A 25,195-nucleotide genomic window follows, 5' to 3' on the forward strand; every position below is an offset into this window, starting at 1 on the left:
CTCCGAATGCAACAGTTATATATACTTAGGTCGAGAAATCAACATGATGAATGACCTGGCACCTGAGTTACGCAGGAGGAAGAGAGCGGCTTGGAATGCCTTCAAGAGCATTGAAGAAATAACTAAAAGGACAAAGAACCTCCAACTACGAGCACATCTCTTTGATTCCACTATTCTTCCTGCATTAACATATGCCTCAGAGACCTGGACCCTACGAAAACAGGATGAGAACACTATTCGGATCTCTCAAAGAGGAATCGAAAGAACTATGCTTGGAATATCACGATTCACTCAAATGAGAGATAGAATCCGGAGTTCTGATCTTCGTCAACGCTCAAGAATCAGGGACGCTGTCTCATTTGCCAAGACATCAAAAATCAGATGGGCTGGACATGTAATGAGGTTTACAGACAACCGCTGGACTAGAGCCATTACTGATTGGATTCCACGAGACATCAAAAGATCACGTGGACGCCCACCTATAAGATGGTCAGACTTCTTCGTCAAGACCCTAAATGATCGGTTTGAGGCTCTACATGTTCCTAAAACGAACAGATACCATTGGGCTACGCTAGCACGCAACCGGGATGAATGGAGACGTTACTGGCACCCGCTCGAATAAATCGATGAATAACGGGGATTAAGTGATTAAGTGATTAAGTGATACTTAATGATTTAGAATGACAAAGAATTTGAGTATAATTTTTTCTTTTCTTTTTCACATGCAAGGCAGGTAATCTATCACTGAACTACATGTCCACCCCCTACAATATAATTTCTGATAAAGCTTATTTCCTTGGGGAAAAAGATATTAAACCAATTAGGCCTTCTTGGTATATTAAAAGATCACAAGAATATTGTCACATAAAGAAAAATGTTCAACTTTAATATACAGGTGAATAATGATATGAGTGTTCTAAAATTGTGAGAAACTCTAAAAATGATGAGTTCCGATCAATTTTGATTCACTGTCACTGTCCTCCTATTGTTCATTGATTTGTTCAAGTGGGCCCAGTAACATTGTGAGACTTGTTACTGTGTTTGGCATACCGAATATGTCATGGGGAGCTTGCCAGGTTTTGCCCTGTGGGTGAGATACTCTCGGTAGCTTGTTGGGCTCTCCGAGAGGGGCGGAGGACTAAAACTCTGGTTGGCCAGGTCGGCCATGTGCAAGGCAAACGCCCTACCTGCTGTGCTATCGCTCCAGCCCAATTTTGGTTCTATTCTAAAATATTACATGCCACAAAATTGGGCCAACTTCTTTGTCAGTTGCATTATAATAAAATCATTATTTATGACAAGTATAAGATTTTTGCTATTTACAGAAGTTTTGCTTATGATGTGTGTCAGAGGGATTCATAGTAAAGGACTTTGTCTGAACCTATAAGAATTGGTAACAAGACTAAGATTTTCTGAATGAGACTGAGTAAGCCATTGAGGTTGAATATAATTTCTCTCTTTGTAGACTATACCTGGCAGTGCTTGAGGGCTGTGCCAGTCTTGTTGCCCAAGGGTAGATCTCAGTGTTGCTTAGAGGGTGGGGGATTTATGTGGTTTAGGGACTCAAAGGAATAAGTCCTAAGCACCACTGGGTGTGGCCAAAAATGAAGGGGGGGAGGGAGAAAAAAGTGCAGGTGTTTTGAGAGTTGCTACACCATTCCCCCACTCTAAGGTAGGTCTATTCTAAATAGAGGGGAAATATTTATGTTAATCATTAAAGAATCAAAAATTTTGTCTTTGAAGGATATACAGCAATTCCTAACATCCTGACCGAACAAGAAAATGCAATTTTGAACCCAAGAGCATTTATCTCTGAGCAAGAACTATTTTCTTTCTTTCATTTTTTTCAAGCCAACTGACCTGTAGCAACCTGGAAGATGACATCGTGTGTGTGTGTGTGTGTGTGTGTGTGTGTGTGTGTGTGTGAGAGAGAGAGAGAGAGAGAGAGAGAAAGAAAGTATAACTGAAATATTTATTTTTCTCTCTTCCAGATGCCATCAGAATGTGAAAACTTTTAGAAAGTATTTTTTCTTTTTCCTGGTAGTGTATGTGTTTACACAATTCTAAGAAGAAATCTATAATAGGTGATAGGAAACATGGTTTTTTTTTTAGGCATTGACTGAAGTGTAAGACCAGATTGACTGCAGAAAATAAGATAAATAGCTTGGATCTTGCTTATAGAGTTCTAGACTGCCAAGAGGGCACTGCCAAGGTGGCCCGTTGGCAGGCCCAGAAACCTGAGTACATCTTGTAAATATTGAGAAGAACAACCCCCCAAATACAGATGATTTAGATTGACAAAGACCTTTGGGTGGCACTTTGGGTGGCACTTAAACCCTGAGAAGCCATTGAAGAACTCAACCTGAGATCCCTTAGGAAAGGTTCCATCAAAGCTATTTAAAGTAATCTGTGTGATTACCTCTGCTCTTAATCTGCTATGCCAAAAGTCAAGTTTATTTGAACTAAACTTAATTTGAAAACACTTGATTTTACTGTGATTGGTAGAACTGGGAGATGGTGGACAGAAAATATGTTTCTGTAGTTTAATTATTTTTTTTTTGTGGATTATCAGATTTCAGCTCTCTTAATGATTTTGGAGCAAGCAGAGAATGATTTTGGAGGTTTTGCTCTTTACCTATGAATAGGACTGGATCCCAAATCATTATGATATCTGACTATGACCTTCCAAATTAACTTTTCCAGTTCTCCTACCAGTGTTTTTTCTAACAACGTCTTTTTGCTCAGGGCCCAAAGGTCATTCCTGGCAGTACTTTGCCTTGTGGTGTGGTACTAATGATTTCACTGACCTAGCCAAGAGATGCTGTGCTACTTGGTTCACCAGAACTACAGCCAAAGTTGTAGTTGCTGGGGCCCATATTGTACCAGGTATCAAATTCAGGGCCTTGTGCATTCCAAGCACAATCTCTATCCTTTTGCATGATCTCCCCGCAAACTTCTGTCCTTCTTGAAATCTTTTTGACTTAAGCTGATTAAAAACTGGGACTGTTTACCTGGCTGGAACTAAAAGATAACATGTCAAGTGAAATATAAATCAGAAGAAAGACAAATAAAAGAATGATCTCACTTATCTTTGATATATGGAATAACTGGATGAGGACATGTAGAAATAAAGGAGAGCTACCTAGATTACCCTTGATCCAAAAGCTTAAAGAGGACAAAGAGAAGAGAAGGAAGAAAATCAAAGTGGGAAGGAAGAAGATGAGAAAGAAGTAATGGGGGAACAGGGGTCAGGACTTCAGTTATACTGGTGATGTTGGATAGTGCTGTAGCCATATATCCAAACAGACTCAACAATACTAAAACATGAGGTCTAAGCAGCAAACACAAAACTTTGTAATGTGTTTGTCAAGGTGGCGGAGGTTGTATGTGTGGAAGAGGGATGCTGTGGGAAGGAGTGTAGTATGGAAACACTCGTGGAGGGAAGCTGATATTGAAAACTCAACTATCAATCACTTTGTAAATCATGGTTCTTTAAATAAATAATTTTTTAAATTGTGACTCCCTTTTTGTGAAATCACACAAGCTGTAAATGGAAAAAAGTTATTCTAAACTTCAGAGAGATGACCACAAAGACTGAGCATGGACAAATATGATTTAATGTTATTTTCTGAGTATCTGATGATAGCAGGGACACACTATAACCAAATAAATCATATTATCTTAGAGGCTTTGATCCCAGCATCTAAAAATCTCCACTGTCTTCCCTTTGAGCTCCTAGCTGGACTGTCTGTCTGCTTTAATTGAGGATGGGAGGGTACACCCAGTGCTACCCAGAGTCTTGCATGGGGACTGATTCTAATATGTTTAAAGAACCATGTGATTCCAGATACCAAACTTCTGCATGTGAAGCATCAGTTCCAGTGCTATTTGCTTTTCCCTTTTGTCTTCGTGTCTTTTCTAACTTTGAAACCTACCTAGGGGACTGGATGCAGTCCAATTTCTTGTTTATTTGAATAACCAGTTATTAGGACTTTATAAAATATAAAAAAATCAATTTCTGTGGGGGTATGGTGCCGCCAGCAGGTCAATCTGTACCTGTGAGGCAAGTGTATCAGCAGCCTGATGGTTCCTTTAGACTTCCAGATACCCCCAACTTGCTGCTGTGCTTTTGGCTAGACCCCAAAAACTTGGGACAAAGTTTACCAAGAAAGTAAACTGCCAAAAGTTAGGTATGTGGGAAACATACCCACAAACCACCTCCAGATCAGTTATATAATTGGAGGAATGGCCTCTCTGGTTTCTGATTGAACTGCTTAATGGCCATGATCCTAGAGACTCAGAAACAAATCTCAAAACCCAGCGGCTTTTGGCAGAAATGCCTCCGGACCATGCAGTAGGTTACTGTCGCCGGGCCACCCCAGGGGGTAAAGGGTGTTATCCCTCCGCCTGCTTCTCCCTGGTGGCTCGCTGGCTGTCATCCTCCAGAGGCCATTGAACAGTTAGGTTTGGGCCCGCAGTGATGAGACATTTTGGGCCTCACGGGATGGGGGTGGAGCTGGTCCTGTCCTCCCCACCCCAATGAAATGCCAACTCATCGCCCTCTCTGGCTCCTGATCAAGCTGCTTAATGGCCACGATCTCAGAAACTCAGAAACAAATCTCAAAACCCAGTGGCATTTGGCAGAAATGTGTCCAGACCCCGCAGTAGGTTACTGTCACCGGACCACCCCAGGGGGGAAAGGTGCTGTCTTTCCATCTACTTCCCCTTGGTGGCTCAGTGGCCACCATCCTCTAGAGGCCATTGGACAGTCAGGCTTGGGCCTGCAGTGACGAAACTTGTTGGACCTCACGGGATGGGGGTGGAGCCAGTCCTGTCCTCCCTGTCCCAATGAGACCCCAAGTCATCACCCATGAACGGCCTCTCTGACTCCTGATCAAGCTGCTTAATGGCCATGATCCCAGAGACTCAGAAATAAATCTCGAAACCCAGTGGCTTTTGGCAGAAATGCATCTGGACCACGCAGTAGGTTACTGTCACCGGGCCACCCCAGGGGGGAAAGGGTGTTGTCCCTTCGCCTGCTTCCCCTGGCAGCTCGGTGGCCATCATCCTCCAGAGGCCATTGGACAGTCAGGTTTGGGCCCGCAGTGACAAGACATTTTGGGCTTCATGGGATGGGGGTGGAGCCAGTCCTGTCCTCCCCACTCCAATGAGACCCCAAGTCATCGCCCACGAACAGCCTTTCTGGCTCCTGATCAAGCTGCTTCATGGCCATGATCCCAGAGACTCAGGAGAAAATCTCAGAACCCAGCAGGTTTTGGCAGAAATCCCTCCAGATTTAAGTGTAAAATTTTGGAATTTCAAAGTTGTGTGGCCACTATTGCAGCCATGCGACATCATATGTTATTCATAACCAGCAATAGAAAACAAGAAAACAAATTTTCTACTGTTGCCTTTTCAGATCTGAGTGTTGGGGTAAAATCTCAAATAATAATGGTGGGTCTGGTGTCAAAATATTGAATGTGATCAAAGTAGAGAGAGAGTAATGTGGAAATCATCTGCCCCACAGGTAGGGGGAGGGTGTGGGATGGGGATATACTGAGGTTGTTGGGGGTGGAGAATGGTGAAGGTACAGGTGTTTCATTGTATGACCAAGACTTAGACCCAAAAGCTTTGTAACTGCTCTCACGGTGATTTAATAAATAAAATTATACAAAATGAAAAAAAAGTAAGGTGGAGTTCATGCATAATTCAATCAGCCAGTCAGTGGCTGAAAAAATAGCAGTACTCCTACATTTAAAAAAAATCAATTTCTGAATTGGGAACTTCTTGAGACGTTCCAAAGATGGGATTGATTGTAAAGGAGCAAAAGTCTCCCATACCCATATGTGTCCTTGGCAAAGGCTAATTTCATGGTGGGGAAGGGAGAGTGAAGGAGAGTGCTCTAAAAGGCTTGGTGGCAGGTATGTGGAACTTGTAACTGAACACTCCAGGTTTAACGGAACTGGGAATTGGTGGCTACCACCCATGTCCCTCCATGTTTCTGGAAACTTGGCAGTCACACCTATGAGCCACCTCTGACTGACACCAAATAATCTCATCAATAGCCACAATCCAGAAACTCGTTGTCCTTCTCTCTCAGAAGAGAGCATAAAATGACACTGCCATAGCCATTCCTCTGGCAACCCCACACCAGGCTGTTTCATTTGGGGCACTCCAAAGGGGATCGGGTGAAGCCCCTTCCCTCCCCCAAGGGACCCAGCCCTGGCAGCTGAAAACCTCCAGAACTCAACCCTTGCCATGCTCATGGCCAGTCTCCACATGCTTGGGCCAACCCTCACCCACAAGTAAACCTATCCCTGGATTGCATTGCCACGAATATCTCACACCATTCATACTCTAAGAGTAGCACACCACATCTGATGGGGTTTAAAGCAGAAGGCAACCAATCTTACAGGGAAATATATTTTTACATACATATAGATAGATATTATATTATAATCTCCTCATCGGCCACCCTCCAGAACTCACAGCTGCTTTTCCTGGAAGGGAGCATAAAATGAGGCTCCCATAACCACGCCACCGGACTCCATGCCAGGCTGTTTTCACTCGGGGCACCCCAGAGGGGGGCAGGTGAGAGCCCTCCCTGCCCCAATGGACCCAGACCCAGCAGCTGACCACTATTCAGCCCCTGCCACGCTCCAGGCTGCTTTCCAGACCACGTGACCACAAATCATAAGACACTTCCTACCCATTTTCCATAATTACCACACCATATTTAATGGGGTTCAGACTGTAGGCAACAAATCTTAGAAATATACATATATATATATATATATATATATATATATATCGGAGAGCCCGTCAAGCTACCGAGAGTATCCCACTAGCATGGGCAGAGCCTGGCAAGCTCCCCGTGGCATATTCGATATGCCAAAAACAGTAACTATAACAGGTTTCATTCCCCTGACCCTGAAAGAGCATCCAATCTTTGGGAAAGATGAGTAAGGAGAGGCTGCTAGAATCTCAGGGCTGAGACAAATAGAGATGTTACTGGCACTCACTTGAGTAAATCCATGAACAACAGGATGACAGTGATACAGCGACAGTGATATATAGATACAGATACATAAGCACACAAGGTTCAACCCTTAGCAATATATTAGTAATCTCTTATAGAACGGTTTAGTGGCCCCTGGGTGAAATAAAACAATCTTCAAACGCTCTCCTCTAAGGAAAGTTTGAATATTTTCAGTGGGTGAAATAAAACAATCTTCAAACGCTCTCCTCTAAGGAAAGTTTGAATATTTTCAGTAGTTTATTCATAATAAACAATACAAAAAATTATTTTGGTTCTGTTTTGGAGCAGGGGTTGGGGTTCAGGATGGAAACATCCAAAATATGGTGATGGAAAGTTGTAATGGTGGTGGGATTGGCATTCAAATATTAAATGTAATCAAATATTATGAACTTTATAAAATAAAATTAAAATAAATAAGTAGAAGGCTGGGTGGAGTTTACCTTTCATGAAAGATATCAACATATAGCCTCTCTTTTTAAAGGGTATCTGTTTGAAAGAACAGATATCCTTATTTTTTCAACATAGAAGAGAAGTTCAATTTCTTTTTTTTTCTTTTTTTTTCTTTTTGGGTCACACCCAGCGATGCTCAGGGGTTACTCCTGGCTCTGCACTCAGGAATTATCCCTGGCGGTGCTCAGGAAACCATATGGGATGCTGGGAATCTAACTCGGGTCGGCCGCATGCAAGGAAAATGCCTTACCCGCTGTGCTATCACTCCAGCCCCAAGAGATTCAATTTCTATACATTTGTTTACTGTGTCATTCCTGAAGACCTTTAGCTAATCTTCCATCTTCTTCTCAGTGTCCTCTGCTTTAGTTACACATATTTTAAATATAGTGTCTGAAGCCATGTGGGTGGGTAAATTAGTTTTTCTGGACATCTCCAATGTATAGAAGAAGTAGGTACAGTTATAAACTTATTTTTACTCTTCTCATGTCAATCTCTCTGACGCTTCTTTGATTATTTGTGTAACCTCTTTGAAGAACCCAGAGGAATATGGAATGATTTTCCTTTGTATCACAAAAGATCATGATGAAAAGTTTTCTAAAAAGGACAAAAGTTGTGCACTAGACACAAAAAAGAAGATTGAAAATTAGGCCAAGTTAACATCAATAACATGTATTCACCAAAGATATTATTCAGAAAATGAAAATGTTTCTGGCAGGCATGTGGGGGGAGGGGAATCATGCCACATTCCACCATTCTCAGGACTTAGCTGCATGCAAGTCAAGCACCTTAACTACTGTACTAGCTCTTCAGTCCTATATCCAGAATATTTAGGATTTTTTTAAGGAACCAGAGAGATAGTCAAGCCAGTAAGCCACAAGCCTTTCATGTAGCTGCCCCTGGTTCCATCTCCAGAACTCTATGTGGTCCCCTAAGCAGCTCCAGGAGTGATCCTTGAGCATAGAGCTAGGAGTAAACCCTGGGCACAGGCAGATATGGCCTTGAAAATGGGAAATCCAAATCAGTTAGACAAACATAGGATATTTTATTTTTTTTATTATTTTTTATTTTTATTAGTGAAACACCATGAGGTACAGTTGTAGACTTACAAATTTTGTGCTTGGGTTTCGATTATACAATGATCAAATACTCATCCCTCCACCAGTGCCCATTTTCCACCACCATGGATCCCAGTATCCCTCCCACCCCCATCCCCCCCATCCCATCTCTGTGTCAGGGCATTCCCTTTTGTTTTCTCTCTCCTTTTGGGAAACATAGGCTATTTTAAAAATGGGCAAAATATTTAAACAAATGTCACAAAATGACTTCTTCGTACCCACTCTCCTTAGTAATAAAAAAATACAGTATAAACAGTGAGAAAAAGCACTGTATAGTCCTACCAGAATGATTAAAATGGCAATGATTGACAATACCAGTTATTGGTGAGAATCTAGAGTGATGAAGACTTTCATGCATTGGTGGTAACCTGTAAATTGATAAGACCATATTAAAGAGCTATTTTGCAGTTTTTTAAATTGAACAAACACACATCTCAAGAATCATAATTTTTGGGCCGGAGCCTTAGTACAGCAGGTAGGGCATTTGACCTGGGTTCTATCCTCGGCATACCATATTGTCCCCCAAGGACCACCAGGAGTAATTCCGGAGTGCAAATCCAGGAGTAACTCCTGAACATCACCAGGTTTGACCCAAAAAGCCAAAAAACAAACAAACAAAACCAAGATCAAGAATTTCATATTTAAACATACGATATGAGAAAAAAAGTGTGTACTTTTTATACAAAAGACATGTACAAGAATATTACTCAGGTCAACTGAGTAATATTCAGCCAGGTCAGCTCTACATATAATATAAACCAGGTCAGCCAGATGCAAGGCAAGTGCCCTACCCTCAGTATTATCTCTCCAGCCACTGTGGTATTGTAGAATTTTTTTCTGTCATATTCTAAGCACTGCTTTTATTTCTTCTACTATGGACATATTTTATGATTTTATGACTAGTACTTGGAGCGATAGCACAGCGGGTAGGGCGTTCGCCTTACAAGCGGCCAACATGGCCGACCCGAGTTCGATTCCTCCGCCCCTCTCGGAGAGCCCGGCAAGCTACCGAGAGTATTCGATATGCCAGACACAGTAACAACAAAGTCTCCAATGGAGACGTTACTGGGCCCGCTCGAGCAAATCGACGATCAACGGGAGGGCCTTTACCTTACCTTTACCTTATTTTTATCATATTTTAAACTAAAGACTCATATTAAAATATGGAAGGGTCCAGAGATAAGGCTCAAAGGGTTAAGCACATGCTTTGCATGCTGGACACCATGGTCTCTGGAGACTGTTGGATGGCACCAGGAAGACAGAAGAGGGTAAGTAACATTGAAAAGTCTGTTACATTTCAGTGTGTGAGGCACATGCCTAGGTAACTGTGTTTCAGTGAGTGAGATCCCCAGCCACAGCACCACCTTAAGATGGGGTACTATAAACATTCCTTAATTGGTTTTGCTAGTAATTCTATACATTGTACAATTGCAATATGAGGTTACTCCCATCTTTTGTTCAATGTGAAAGTGATATTTTACCTTTCCTGTAGCACTGTCCTACTGTTGTTCATCAATTTGCTCGAGCGGCCCAATAACATCTCCATTGTGAGACTTGTTACTGTGTTTGGCATATCAAATATGTCACGGGTAGCTTTCCAGGCTTTGCCGTGCAGGCAAGATACTTTTGGTAAGAATAGCCGAGATCAGTACCAGGAGGATTAGTCCATGGCTTAGAGGACAGCCGGGCATTCTAGGGGAAAGGGAAGCTCAGATAGAGAAGGGAGCATCAAATAAAGGGTGTTTGGAGGATCCTCCCAGGATGGGAGATGCATGTTGAAAGTAGACTGACTGTGGACCGAACATGATTGCCACTCAATGCCTCTTTTGCAGACCACAACACCCAAAAGGAGAGAGAAAACAAAAGGGAATGCCCTGCCACAGAGGCAGGTTGGTATGGGGGGATGAGGGTGGGAGGGATACTGGTGGTGGAAAATGGGCACTGGTGGAGGGATGGGTATTTGATCATTGTATAATCGAAACCCAAGCACAAAAATTTGTAAGTCTACAACTGTACCTCATGGTGTTTCACTAATAAAATATAAAAAAAAAAACAACAACATTCTAATACCACACTTCCAAGAAAAAAAATACTCTTGGTAGCTTGCCAGGCTCTCTGAGAGGGGCAGAGGAATCAAACCTGGCCTATTCAAAATAAAAAGCATTCTTTGCCTGTGAAGAAGCTACATTTTTCTCTCTCCTTTGTCACCTTGGTCTTCTAAAGAAAACCTAAAAGATGTTCTGGAGATGTGGGGGAAGGAACAAGCAATGAGCACACCCAAGCAGTTAGTTTGGACCCACATCTACCCAGACACTCTCTGTTGTCAGTTTCTGTAGGGAAAGATGTGACCTCAAGTGTGGACTTCAGCCTTGAAGTCTGAGACTCGCACCCCAGAATAGAATCTCTTATCATGTCTAGTCTTTGTGTGTCTGTTGTCATGAGTTCTTTGGTTACATGCTGTGACTATTAATTGTTATCTGCTGCTTTCAGAGAAAACTTATAGGAAGAACCAATGTGAGTAGTTTTCAAACCATAGAGTTTTCTGTATGAATGTTTTTTTTTTCTTTTTGGGTCACACCCAGCAATGCTCAGAGATTACTCCTGGCTCTGCACTCAGGAATCACTCCTGGCGGTGCTCGAGGGACCATATGGGGTGCTGGGAATCGAATCCGGGTTGGCCGCATGCAAGGCTAACGCCTTACCCGCTGTGCTATCACTCCAGCCCTGTATGAATGTATTTTTAATTGTTTTTGTTTTTTTTCTCTCATCCTCCTCAAGTTGTACAACCTTTTTGTTAAGATCATGTTGAGCTGTAGTTATGGCTAGTGTTAAAAGGACATTATTCTAATTTGAGTACCAATTTAATCTCTATTTAATAATGTTATCTCAAAATAAAATCATTGACTTTTAAAAAATAACCACTTTTAGGAAACATTTGGGGACTTTGTGTTTTTACATCAGGTAATCATCAAATGAAATTCTATGGCTGAAAACTGGGCAACAGTCCATTGAATTCACATGGCTCTTCTGAGGAAAGTGTTCTATGGACTAGAATAATTCCACTTTGTAAATGAAAAAGAGTATTAGAGAATTCAAGTTCTCTGACAAGTTAGAGTAATGGGTGAGACTCAGGATTTCTTGTTCTTATTCTTTACCAAACCTTATGATTTACAACTTTGGGAATTTAGATGAGTGTAAAGATAGCTGTCAAGATAATCTTAATAAATTAATATATAAAAAGCAAAAAGGACTTCTAATCTATGTCATTATTTTTCACATTAAATTCATGAAATCGTATTTAATGTATCTTCTAAGTTATGGATCCTTATAGTCCTAAACTCACTGTAACTACTGTAACCTAAACTGAAAACCTGGGAGCCTTTATTTTTCAAAGGGGGGTATTTTAAGGGTGTTTGGGCCACACCCATTGGTTTGGGGGCCATAACTCACTGGGGTTATTCCTGATTCTACACTCAGTAGTAATCCTTGGTGTTGCTCAGGGATGGGAAGGAGCTTATGTGATGCCAGAGATTGGAGCTGGGATTCAAACCAAAGACAGTGGGGTTCAAGGCTTACACCTTAACTAACCCTTGTACTATCTCTTCAGCCCCTAAAAGTCTTTTTTTTCTTTTTGGGTCACACCTGGTGATGCACAGGGGCTACTCCTGGCTTATGCACTCAGGAATTACTCCTGGCAGTGCTCAGGGGGACCATATAGGATGCTGGGAATCGAACCTGGGTCGGCCATGTGCAAGGCAAACACTCTACCCACTGTACTATCACTCCAGCCCCTAAAAGTCATTCTTAATTGCTGTCTTTCTTATGTTCCAATTTATCTGTGAGCTCTGTCAATTTCTTTTAAAAATGATTTCAGTTTTGAAAGAATGATAATAATAAAGTTAATTCCTTTAATCATTTGAGCATAAACTGTTGACATGTGTTCTACCACCCCACAAGATTCATCTAAACTGTTGTATATATCAGTAATCTGTTTTTTCTTATTCTTTTTTTTTAAATTTTTATTAGTGAGACACCATGAGGTACAGTTGTAGACTTACAAATTTTGTGCTTGGGTTTCAATTATACAATGATCAAATTCTTGACTAGAATGTTACAGCAACAGTTTGTTCATTACTTTAGCTGTTGAGAGACATCCTGGTTGTTCTTAGGTTTTGGTTCTTACAAAAAATACTGTAGCCAGAGAGGTAGCTCAATAGACCGGGCACATGTGTTGCATGTGAGAAGTTGGGGTTCAACTCCCAGCACCCTGTGGTCCCCCTGAACACCACTGGTAGCAACCCCAAGCACCCATCCCTGCAAAGCCGTTCAAATAAACTTGCCATATTTGTATATAGATTTTTGTGTGAATACTGGTTCTTATTTCTCTGATAGAAAACAAGAACTGTTAATGGATCAAATGAAATTTATCTGTTTACTTTGGTAAGAAATCGCCGAACTTGGAGGCTGAAGAGATAGTATAGTGGATAAGGTGTTGGCCTTGTTCCAGACCAACCCAGTTCAATCTCTGGCATCCGTATGGTCCCCCAGTGCTGCCAAGAGTAGTTCCTGAGTGCGGTGCCAGTACAATCTCTCTGAATATCACTGGGTATGATCCAAACACCAAAAGAAAAAAGATAAAGGAAAGAGAGAGAAAGAGAGAGAGAGAGAGAGAGAGAGAGAGAGAGAGAGAGAGAGAGAAAGAGAGAGAGAGAGAGAGAGAGAGAAGAAATGCCAAACTTCCAGAGCAGCAGTGTCATGTTACATTCCCACAGAGATGTGTCAGTAATCCAGTTCCCCATCCCATACCCTTGCATCCTCACCAGTACTTAGTGCTGTCATTTTGTTTTATTTTGGCTAATGTGATAAGTATGGGAATATCTAACTTTTAAAAATGCATTTATTTAATTGTCAGTGATTTTAAACATGTATTGGTATGCTTATTTGTTGTCTGATGTTTTATTATGGTTCCATGCTCAGGGATCACTTCTGGTGGGTCTCAGAGGACCATATGGGGTGCTGGGGATTGAATTTGAGTTAGCCACATGCAGAGCAAGTGACTTCCCTACTCTATCTCTCTACAGCCTTGCCTTGAATCTTACACTCCAATAAATTTGAATTGCTTATGGTCTTCCACGAGTCCTGTCTTCTCTTGCCTTGGTGCTGTGCTCTACCTGGTATGTCTTCCTTCTTTGCTTGACTAACAGTATCCACCCTTCTGTCTCATCTCAGATTCTACACTTTCTAGTAAATTCCCTGATACTCCGATCCCCATCCTTTGGGACTATGTTAGGCATCTCTCCTCTTGGCTCCCAAATCCTGAGAGAGTAGTTCTATTGTTAAACTGATTCATCATATTTTTACTGCCAAGGAGAATTCTGAACAGATTTAGCTTTTTTTTGCTCTGCCCTAACAGACTAGAGCTAGAACTAAAATAAAGTTGGGTTCTTTTGAGTTGTAATTTCTGTACACTTGAGAGTTTTCAGGTTTAGGATTGAATCTACTATCTTTATAGATTCTGTTCCTTGGTACAACTCCTCAGGGGCTGGCTTCAAAGAAAAGGAAGGTGCTGAACACACATGCATATATTCATCAAGCAGGGTGCAGGGAAGTAGGTGGCCTTGTCAAGTGAAAATATTCAAGGAGAATTTAATAACAGAATGTCTAGAAAAATCTCACTCTTCCCTCACACACACATTTCTGACCCCAGGTATTGTGGATAATTTTTCTCCCACAACTAATTCCCCAGCACCAAGTAGGTGTCCTGGTATTCAATTCCAACATGCACAAGAGTTAGTGTAGCTTAAGGTCTGAGTTCAAAAGTGCCCTGCCCTTCTCAGTTCAGATTAGTAGGCCCCCTATGTTACCTCTAATTTCTTTCCAACTCAGAGAAGCAGAAACTTCCTGACATCTTTCCTCCAGCTCATTAATTTAGTTGAGTGGCTCATGAAATCCAAGGAAGTTATGTCTCAGGTCAGGACATGAAGAAATCCTCCTATACCCATCGGGGTTCTTCAGAGGCTGAACAAACAGACTAGTGTCACACAGAATGACAAGAAGAAAAAACATCCCAAACAAGTGTTGCAACCGCATGCTGGCTCCTGTACACGTGGGAGAATCCCAGTAAGTATGAGCAACTCACTCACATTAGATTAGCTCAGACACCACCTTAAGTAACCTCAGATAAGGCACAGGAGGTTGGGGTGGGGTTGGAAAGTCTGCACTGGGCGGACGCTAGGAAAGGCACAGCCAGGTCGGGCAAGACCCTTATAAGGCTCAGGGTTTCCTTGTTTAGGACAAAAGATTGGAGAGATTAGGTCTCTCCACACACAGAGAAGCCTTGACAAGGGAATTTTTCTTCACCTATGTTAACTTCTCTTACAAAAGTGAAATCAGAGACAAGGGATTAAGGCACTTGCCTTGCATGCAGCGGACCCCAGTTGATTCCAGTATGGCATTGGTCCCTGTCCTGTGTGAAAAAGTCCTGTGCTGGGAGTACCCCAGCACAGTTGGGTGTGGCCCTAAAAAAATAAGACAAACAAAAAGTGAAATCAGGGTTGCAGAGAGTACAAGGGTGAGAGTACTTGCTTTGCACACGCCAGACCTGAGTTCCATCTCCCCAGCACTTCATATGGTCTCCTGAATCCCACCAGGAATAATGCCTGAGCACAGAACCAGAAGGAAGCCTAGAGTATAGCCAGTTGTGACCTAAATAATAAAAATCAAACCAACAAACAAACAAAACCCAGAAATGTCACCCTATTTTGCAGAAAAGAATTTTAGGAGACGATAATTAAAAGGAAATACAAAGGAAATATTTTATTTGTATAACAAAGAAATGTATAACTAAGAAATGATGTCATACTGGGGCCAAAGCGATAGTACAGCAGGTAGAGTGTTTGCCTTACACGAGGTTGACCTGGTTTCGATTCCTGGCATCCCATGTGGTCCCCTGAACTTGCCAGGAATGATTCCTGAGAGCACTGCTTAGTGTGGCCCCAAACCAAAAACAGAACAGAAATGATGGCGTATTAAAGTTAGTAGTTTATGCCATCACATATACAGATAATTAACCATGTCGTTTTGTCCAGTCACCCTTGTATTATTGTGGACCATGTGTGCTATATACCCAACAATGTAAATGGAACCCAAGAGGTTCCATTATGGTTCCCTTCCATTGGTTCTCATTACTTCTCTTTTTCTTGTTCTTTTTCTCTCTGAACTAATAACAGTTGTGCTGGTGCATGGCTCTTCCTTAGAAATTGGTTCTTCTTTTGTGTTTCTTTTTGTTCCTTTTCTTTTTTCACAGATGTTTCCTGTTTGAAGCAAAATAGTTTTATTGAAAGAAATTGACTTAGAGAAATGTGATGGGAGATATAGGTGTTCAAAAGAGAACACAAACTTCTCTGGAGTTGGGATAGTCTAGAATGGCTTTTAGGAGAAGGTTATAATATAATTTCTCTAATTCCTTGGCCTGGGGTTCTCTGCATGCTTAAAAGTTAATCTAGGTGTTGTTATAGGGAAAAAGCTTTGAGCTCTTAAATGGTCCCTTCATAATCTAATTGTAGCCTTTAGATTCCCCTGAATTTTCTGCTTTTTGAGGGATCCACTCCTCTTGGGATGATACCTCAGTTTCTACATCTGGGTGGAGGCTCATCTTCTCCATCTCCAAAGAGCTCAGTGTTTGCATCTCAAAAGGGTGTGGTTCTCATGACTTCGGGTTACTTCAGAGCAGGCAACTTCTTCTTAGTTTTCTTATTTCCCCAAAACTCCCTTTCCCCAATCTACCTACAACTTAAACAGACTTCCTTGTTCTTTTCCTCATTGAGGTGTTTCTTTGATAGTGAAGGCAAGACAGTTCTTTAATATGTGAGCCAGCCATCAACCTACCAGCTTGTTGTTGTTAAAGTTTTTTTTTTTTTAACCTGCATCTTGTCTTTTGATATATGGAGCAGTAGTTAACTAGACCTTGCTGTTACAAAAGCAACCTCCTCCCAGTTGTTAGAGTTCCCTCTGTACAGTAAGTATTATGCCAGAGAGAAGAATCTCAATGATGGCAGATTAAGCTCTCCTGCAAGATATTTTTCCTTTTTAGTTTTTGGGCTATACCCAGCAGTGCTCAGGGTTTATTCCTGGCTCTGTGCTCAAGGATCATTGCTGGGTTTGGGAGACCATATGTGGTAGCAGGGATGGAACCCAGGTTGGCCTAATACAAGTCAAGTGTCCCTTTCACTGTGCTATATTGCTTTAGCTCTTGCAATATTTTAAAGGATACAAATTAACATACAGATAAAGAGTTAGATATGGCCTGAATATGTCCAATTAATTCGATGTAAATAATTTTGCCATAAAACAGAAAAGAATAAAAAGGAGCAAGAGTAACCCCTTCCCTCCTCAACAAAACACTTGCAGCCAAAAACCTCCAGAACTCAATTAATCACAGCCTATGTCTTTAGGATTAGACAAGCCTTAACAATGAATGAATCTGTTGAAAAACCAAGTATGCAGGATTTGTGACTGAAATCTCTAGGTTTGTATGGAGTCAGGAATGGGCGACCTCCTCTCATCTCCCTGTGCTTTCAGTAGTCTGGCAGTCAGGCCCATGAACTGCCTCTGGTACCATATAAGCTCATTGACGGCCATGATCAGAGACTCACAAATAAATCTCTTGGAAGAGAGCAACACAGAACATGCCTCTGGACCCCAAAGTCACCATCCAGTTGAAAAAAAAAGTAATCTCAGCTGTGTAACTGTATTTAAAATTTTAGAATTCCTGGAGTGACATCTCATATTTTACACAACTGATGTATCAAGAGTAGCACACCACATTTGATAGGGAGTAAAGTAGAAGGCAGCCAATCTCAGGGAGAAAAAATAGTAACAACAATAATAAAATATATATACATATATATATATAAGCACACAAAACTCAACTTTTAACAACATGTTTGTGTTCTCTTATATAAGGCATTAATGGCTCTAGGGAGAAATATAACAATATTCACACATTTTCCTCTAAGGAAACTTTTTTGGATCATTTTTATCAGATTATAACAAGCAATACAAAATAAATTATTTAGGTCCGCTTTGAGGGCAGGGTTTGTGGGTCGGTTTGGAAACATTTGAAATATGGTGGTGGGAAGGTGTAATGGTGGTGGGAAGGTGTAATGGTGGTGGGATTGGTGTTGGAGTATTAAATGTAATAAATTACTGTGAACAACTTTATAAAAATAAGATTAAAAAAGGATAAAAAAGAGGAGCATTCAAAGGGACATCATAAAATACTAAAATTAACAAATTTAAAAGACATAAAATATTGAGCATGAATAAATTGCAAGGAAAAACTCCCAACTATTCTAAGCTTTTTACTTGTTTTGGCTCACACCCACTGATACAATGAACCATTACCATCTCTGTGCTCAGGTATCACTGTTGGTAGTGCTGAGAACCATACGAAGTGATGGGGATTAACTGGGATTAGCAGCGTAAATCAAGTGCCTTAATGTCTGCACTGTCTCCCAGCCCCCTAATATAGTTAAATGTGTGTGTTAAGTCAGGGGTGTAGCTCAGCAGCAGACAGCATGCTTCTCAGGCCTCAGGCCTAAGTTGGATCTTCTACACACCACACACAAGTTAAATGTATAACAATGCTACATTATGAACTGATCCTCTTTTTGTGGATCATACTTAACCACTTGTTAAAAGAAAACATTCCCCTACATGCAAGTGCAACAGGACTTAATTCCTAAATTAATAGTATTTTAGCCCTTCCCACGTATAAAATCTTCAACCAACCAATTTTAAAAATTTTTTAGCGAATAAACATGGGGTACAGTTACAAACTTACGAACTTTCATGTTTGCATTACAGTCATACAATAATCATTTACCCGTCCCTCCACCAGTGCTCATTCTCCCCCACCAATGTTCTCAGCATCCCTCCCACCACCCCCACCCCATCCCTCCTGCCCCGCCCCGCCTCAGCGGCAGGGCATTCCCTTTTATTCTCTCACCTTTTGGGTGTTGTGTTCAACCAACCAATCTTGAGGCCAACTACCAGTTGTGGTGATCTGTTTGAGAGGACACCCGTGCTTCTTATGAGGGCAGGTGGTTTTACCTGAATGATTTCCTCTATTTTTTTCAGTGCCCAGATATTGAACCCAGGGCCTCACATAGGCAGGTGATGCTCTCTACCTGCTGAGCACCCTCCCTTCGCCACTCTGGAACTTCTTCTGTTCACAACCTTGTCCCTCACTCTATTAAAATTGACCCTTGATTTTGTGCAAGTTTAGGCAGTATTTTTCTATTTCTTTTCATCCAACAGAATGAGGCCTGACTCATGGATTATTGTATGACTGAAACCCGATTGCAAACAACTTTGTAACTGTTTCAATAAATTACAATGTGTTATAAGTATAATAATAAATTATATAAATAATAAATTATAAATAAATAATCAATTATAAATTTACAGTGATTCAATAAATTAAAAAACACTTAGAACTCTACGTCTGAAACTTATTTATTTCTGTACTGTTAGGGACTTCACATTTGCAAAGCATGTTTTTTACCTACTGAACCCCATCCCAGGCTCATGAATTATTTGTTTGTTTATTTGTTTGCTTCATTCTGGGCTATACCCAGTAATGTTCAGGACTTACACTTTGCTCTGCATTCAGGAATGGGGCCACAGGACAATATGGAATGTCAGGGATTGAACCCAGTTGATCACATGAAAGACAAGTGCCCTATTGCTCCAGCCCCATGATTTCGTTTTTAAACACACCTGTGTACAGTCAAAAGCAAAATTTGCCACCCCCAAATGTCTCTAGCTTACGGAGTATTTCCTCAGAGAAACTCTATAAAAGCAGTGGAGTTTGCCTTTTTGCAAGAGACATTCACCCATTCACCTGTGCACAGACAAATCTTGGACAGAGATACCACTCCATGGGTTGAGTGTGGGTTTGCATGTGAGACTCAGGTTTGATTCTCCTGCACTGCATGGTGCCCCTACTACCATGAGGAGCAACCCCAGTAGAGTCAGAAGAAGCTCTGCCACCGCAGTCTACTGGCTGTGACCTAAAATCCAAAAACAAAACATCTTTTGTGAGTGAGGATGTATCTTTAGTTCTATTCAAACTATAAACAGGAGGTGGGAAATAGTTCAAAGTATTGAGTCACATATGGGAGTCTGTATTTGATCCCTGGTGCTATGTGGTCTCTTGAATATCATCAGGAGAAATCCCCAGCCACAAATTGAGAATAGATGATGTAGCGCTAAGCATTACCATTGGGTGTGGCCCCAAAACTCAACTCTAAAATTAAATATATATATTTTCTCTCTCTTCAGTTTTTGGGTCACACACAATGGCACTCAGGGCTTACTTCTGGCTGTGCTCAGGGATCACTCCTGGCAGGTTAAGGGTGCCAGGGATTGAAACTGGGTCTGCCACATGCAAGGCAAATGCCCTACCTGCTGCACTATCTCTCCAGCCCCTTAAATCTATTTTTAATTCATTTTAATGTATTTGTCTGGGCTGGAGCAATAGCACAGTGCTAGGTCGTTTGCCTTGCACGCAGCCAACATGGTCGACCCGAGTTTGATTCCTCCGCCCCTCTTGGAGAGCCCAGCAGGCTACCGAGAGTATCTCGCCTGCACGGCAGAGCCTGGCAAGCTACCCGTGTTGTATTCGATATGCCAAACACAGTAACAACAAAGTCTCCAATGGAGATATTACTGGGCCCGCTTGAGCAAATCGATGAACAACGGGAGGACAGTGACAGTGAATGTATTTGTATTTGGGGGGCAACATTCAGAGGTGCTCAGGAATTACACCCTACTCAGTTTTGGGGACTACTTCCTGGCAGTGCTCAGGAAATAAAGTATTTCCAGGCTTGAACTCAAGCAAGAACTGAGTCCTCAGCCTGGTAAACAATACAAGGTTCCAAGGCTCACGAGTGGAGCAGGTCTTTAAGTTTGTCAATGGAGGCCTCAGGTTAAATTTGCATAACAGTTCTACCTTTGTTTATGGATCCTTTTCTGTTAAATTCCCTTCATAAATTTCTACCTTCCTGGTCTCTCCAAATATCCTTGGTCTTTAGCTGGCGTTATTTACTTATTTTACTTATTTATTTATTTTTTGGCCACAACCAGCAATGCTCAGGGTTTACTCCTGGCTTTGCACTCAGGCGTTACTTCTGGCAGTGCTGTGGGGACCATATGGGAGGCCAGGGATTGAACCTAAATTATACATATGCAAGGATGTTCTATTTCTCTTTTTCTGTACTCTTAGCTTAAATTGTTTATAGGAGGTGACTGAAGCCCTTTGGGGAATTCATTTGGTCTCTTCCATGTACACATTTTTTTTTTGTCAACTTGTTTAACTTCGATTCAATTATTTGCCAATCTAGAAGAACCAAGAAGAGAAACAGGATAGATATCCTTCCTCACCATACTTCCAAATCTTTTGTTTATAAAATTTATTTTTTGTGTCTTTCAGTGATCAGATTTAGTCGCAAGTGTGAAATTGAAGCATGTGACTCTACAATAACCAGAAACTGGAAGAAACCTGAATGCCCAAGAACAAATGACTGGTTAAAGAAACTTTGGTACATCTACACAATGGAGTACTATGTAGCTGTTAGAAAAGATGAAGTCATGAAATTTATTTATTTATTTTTTTCTTTTTTTATTAGTGAAACACCATGAGGTACAGTTATAGGCTTACAAATTTTGTGCTTGGGTTTCAGTTATACAATGATCAAGTGCCCATCCCTCCACCAGTGCCCATCCTCCACCACCACGGGTCCCAGCATCTCCCCCATCCCCCGCCCCCCCCCCCCCCCCGGTCCCATCCTGCCTCTGTGGCAGGGTATTCCCCCTTGTTCTCTCTCTCTTCTTTTGGGTACTGTGTTTTGCAAGAGAGGCATTGAGTGACAATCATGTTTGGTCTATAGACTACTTTTAGCATGCTTTTCCCACCCTGCGAGGGTCCTCACAACACCCTTCATTTGGTGCTCTCTTCTCTATCTGAGTTTCCTTTCACCTAGAACGTGTGGCTGGCCTTCCATTCATGAAGCAAAATTCCTGGTACTAATCTCAGCCATTCCTGGGTGTTAGTCTCCCTTTTTGCTGCTTTTTGCTGTTCCCCAGATGAATGCAATCTTTCTGTGTCTATCCCGCTCTTTCTGGAAGTCATGAAATTTATATACAAGTGGTACAACATGGAAAGTATCATGCTAAGCGAAATGAGTCAGAAAGAGTGGGATAGACATAGAAAGATTGCATTCATCTGGGGAATATAAAGAAACAAAATATGAGTTTAATACCCAAGAATAGCTGAGATCAACACCAGGATTACTCCATAGCTTAGAGGCCAGCCAGGCATTCTAGGGGAAAGGGTAGCTCAGATAGAGAAGGGAGCACCAAATAAAGGGTGTTTGGAGGATCCTCCCAGGAGGGGAGGTGCATGTTGAAAGTAGACTATGAACTGAACATGTTTGCCACTCAAAGACTCTTTTGCAGACCACAACACCCAAAAGGAGAGAGAGAACACAGGGGATTGCCCTGCCACAGAGGCAGGGTGAGATGGGAGGTATGGGGGTGGGAGGGATATTATCCATGGTGGTGGGAAATGGGCACTGGTGGAGGGATGGGTATTTGATCATTGTATGGAGCAATAGCACAGCGGGTAGGGCGTCTGCCTTGCACGCAGCCAACATGGCCGACCTGAGTTCGATTCCTCCGCCCCTCTCGGAGAGCCCGGCAAGCTACCGAGAGTATTCGATATGCCAGACACAGTAACAACAAAGTCTCCAATGGAGACGTTACTGGGCCCGCTCGAGCAAAATCGAAACCCAAGCACAAAAAATTGTAAATCTACAACTGTACCTCATGGTGTTTCACTAAAAGTAATTAAAAAAAAAAAAAGAAATTGAAGCATGTGAAACCAGACTTCCAGATGACTATGCTAAAAAGCGATGACATGTCTGTTTGCAAAGTTGTTTTCTAATTCTAATTTCATCAATGGAGACATGAATCAAAAGACAACCAGTTAATCCTTTTTTGTTTTACAGCTATTTGCCTGTTGGTCAATTAAGTATGAGCCCAAACTGCTATTGACCAAAGTCTGAAGGGTCCTGCACACATGAACTTCTGTCCCTGAGGAGTTGGGGTGTTCCTCCCTCTTGGCACATGGACATGCTCCCTATCTAGAAGCTCTGAGTCCATGGCTGGGCGATTTTAGTACAGCATGAATATTCATCACACACTCATGACTGGTTATTAACTTTGCTTCCTCTTCTTTGCAGTCTCCAGAGAATGGAGGACCAAGGCTGAAAGTTTCTAATCTCCAATCTTGACTTTGGAACTTCTGCTGACCAGTCCCCACCCAGGAGCCCTCAAGAGTTGCCACATCAGAACAAAAGAAGTTCCTATCACCTAGGAAATATCAAATGTTGGCGTACTACCTGACTCTCATATATATAAGAATTTTAGGAATTCTGTGTCCTACTCTGACGCCACCTCTGAGACGTGTTTCTTTCTTTCTGTCTTCTGGGCCACACCCAGTATTGCTGGGGGCTATTCCCAACTTTGTGCTCAGCACTCGCTTCTGGTGCTCAGTGGACTATGTGGTGCTGAAGCTCAAACCTAGAGCTCCCGCATGCTCCCCTTGTGCTCCAGCTTTTAAGCGATCTCCCTGGTTCTATGTTTCTTACTATTTCTCAAGGACTGTTTACAGTATCACATGCTTGCATGTAGAGAAGCCCTCGGGCCTTGTGCTGTATTTCAGGCTTGTGATGGCAAGTCTGCTTCCACTCCTACGCCTGCGGGGCATAGGGGAGGGAGTGGTGGCCAGATCCCTGACACTAATGACAGAGTCATCTGACATGAGCAGAAAACTGTCATTATCCCCCTGTGTCCCCCCTCCCAACTGGGAACCAGGAATCAATTTGTGTGCATGCAGGGCACAAGCTTTACCGCTGAGCCAAGTCCCTGGGAAGAGCACAGCCCTTGGAGCGGGGAAGATAGTTTCCAACCCCAAGAGCATGCTGGGACTCCAGAGCCGCACGGTCACTTAAATGTCATCAAGAGCAACCCCCAAGCACTGAGCTCTGAACTGGAAATAGCCCCACCCTCAGCACTGCTGCTCCAGTCTCCCCCCACCAAAAAATAGAGCAGAAAATATTGAAGTAACTCACTCCACCTCTTGCCAGTTCCCACTCCCCCACCTCCACCCCAACCTCCTCAGCCTGTCAGATGATCTCTATCGTTGCCAGAGAGCAAAGATCCTGTTGATGCTCTCCTGGGTACAGGGTATGATGGAGGAAGAATGTGAGGATCTGGAGGGCAACAGATACTCACGTCCATAAAAATCCCTCCTGTTCTCTCCACCTTGCACTCAGTATTGGATAGTCAAGTCCTCTGAACAGAATGATGGCCAATGATAAAATGTTTCCTCTGACATCTTTCAATCATTCCACCATACCTGTTCGGCTGCATTCGTGGGGGCTAGGGGGTGGGATTCTAGCATGTTGAAGATTATGAACTGTGAGACCACACAGATGGAGATGCCTCAGGGAGACTGGTTGGTGATGCAGTCAGATGAGATGAAACATGGAGGGCTATAGTGGAGTGGCAGTGTGTGGGCTCTGTCTCACTCTGCCGTGAAGCAAATGGCTGCCCATCGCTGCAGACCCTGTACTCAAGACACAAGAGTTGATGTGAGAAGGACAGGTTTATTCAGGGATTGGCAACCTGAGAAGATGATGAACTTGTTCGTGTAACCCCCATTCTACCGTCAGGTTGGGGATGGGGGGTTTTAGAGGGCTGGTTGGAAGGTAACGTATAATAGGAAAGGGCAGGGAATGGTGAGATAATAGTATGGCAGGTACAGTGCTTGCCTTGCATATGACTGACCAGGGTTTTATCCCCAGCATTCCATATGGTCCCCCAAGCATCACCAGGAGTAACACCTGGGCATTGCTGAGTGTGGCCCCGGAACAAAACAAAAATAAGAAAGGGCAGTGGTCAGTGGGGTGGGTCAGTGAGAGAGAAAGAGCTAGGCACAGGCATCTGACTGGCCTGAGTGGTGGAATGAGTCATCAGGGCAAGGTGGTCCCTTCCTTGTGAAACTCTGAGGCAACATTGTCAGCAGAATTAGGTTACAGGTGGTCTGTTTGACAGCCTTCAGGGAGCTTTCTAGATGGCCTGGTGATTGTCTTTCCCCATCCATCCATGACCAGACCTAGTTTAGCATTAAACATCCCATGCATGAGCACATCTCGGTATTAGCAGACAGGCCAGAGACCAAGGGAGTTGAGAAGGTATCTGAAGCTTATGGAAGGAAAAGCAGTTGGAGTCTCTAAGGCTTGCTCACTTACAGCTCCCCACTGTTAACATCTCCATAGATCAATTTTTTTTCACCTTTCCCCCCCATTGATTTCTATGACTTCAAAGAGGTTTTAGCCTCTTCCCTGATGAATAGGGGTGTTGCAAGTATTCTCAATGGACAATACTGATATGATGGAAGAAATAAAACTGTGCTGCCTTTTCACAAGGGAATCTAGTATAAGAGGGGAGAAATGATAAATTT

Source organism: Sorex fumeus, unplaced genomic scaffold, assembly GCF_029834395.1.
Source record: "Sorex fumeus unplaced genomic scaffold, SorFum_2.1 ptg000006l, whole genome shotgun sequence".
Lineage (NCBI taxonomy): Eukaryota > Metazoa > Chordata > Mammalia > Eulipotyphla > Soricidae > Sorex > Sorex fumeus.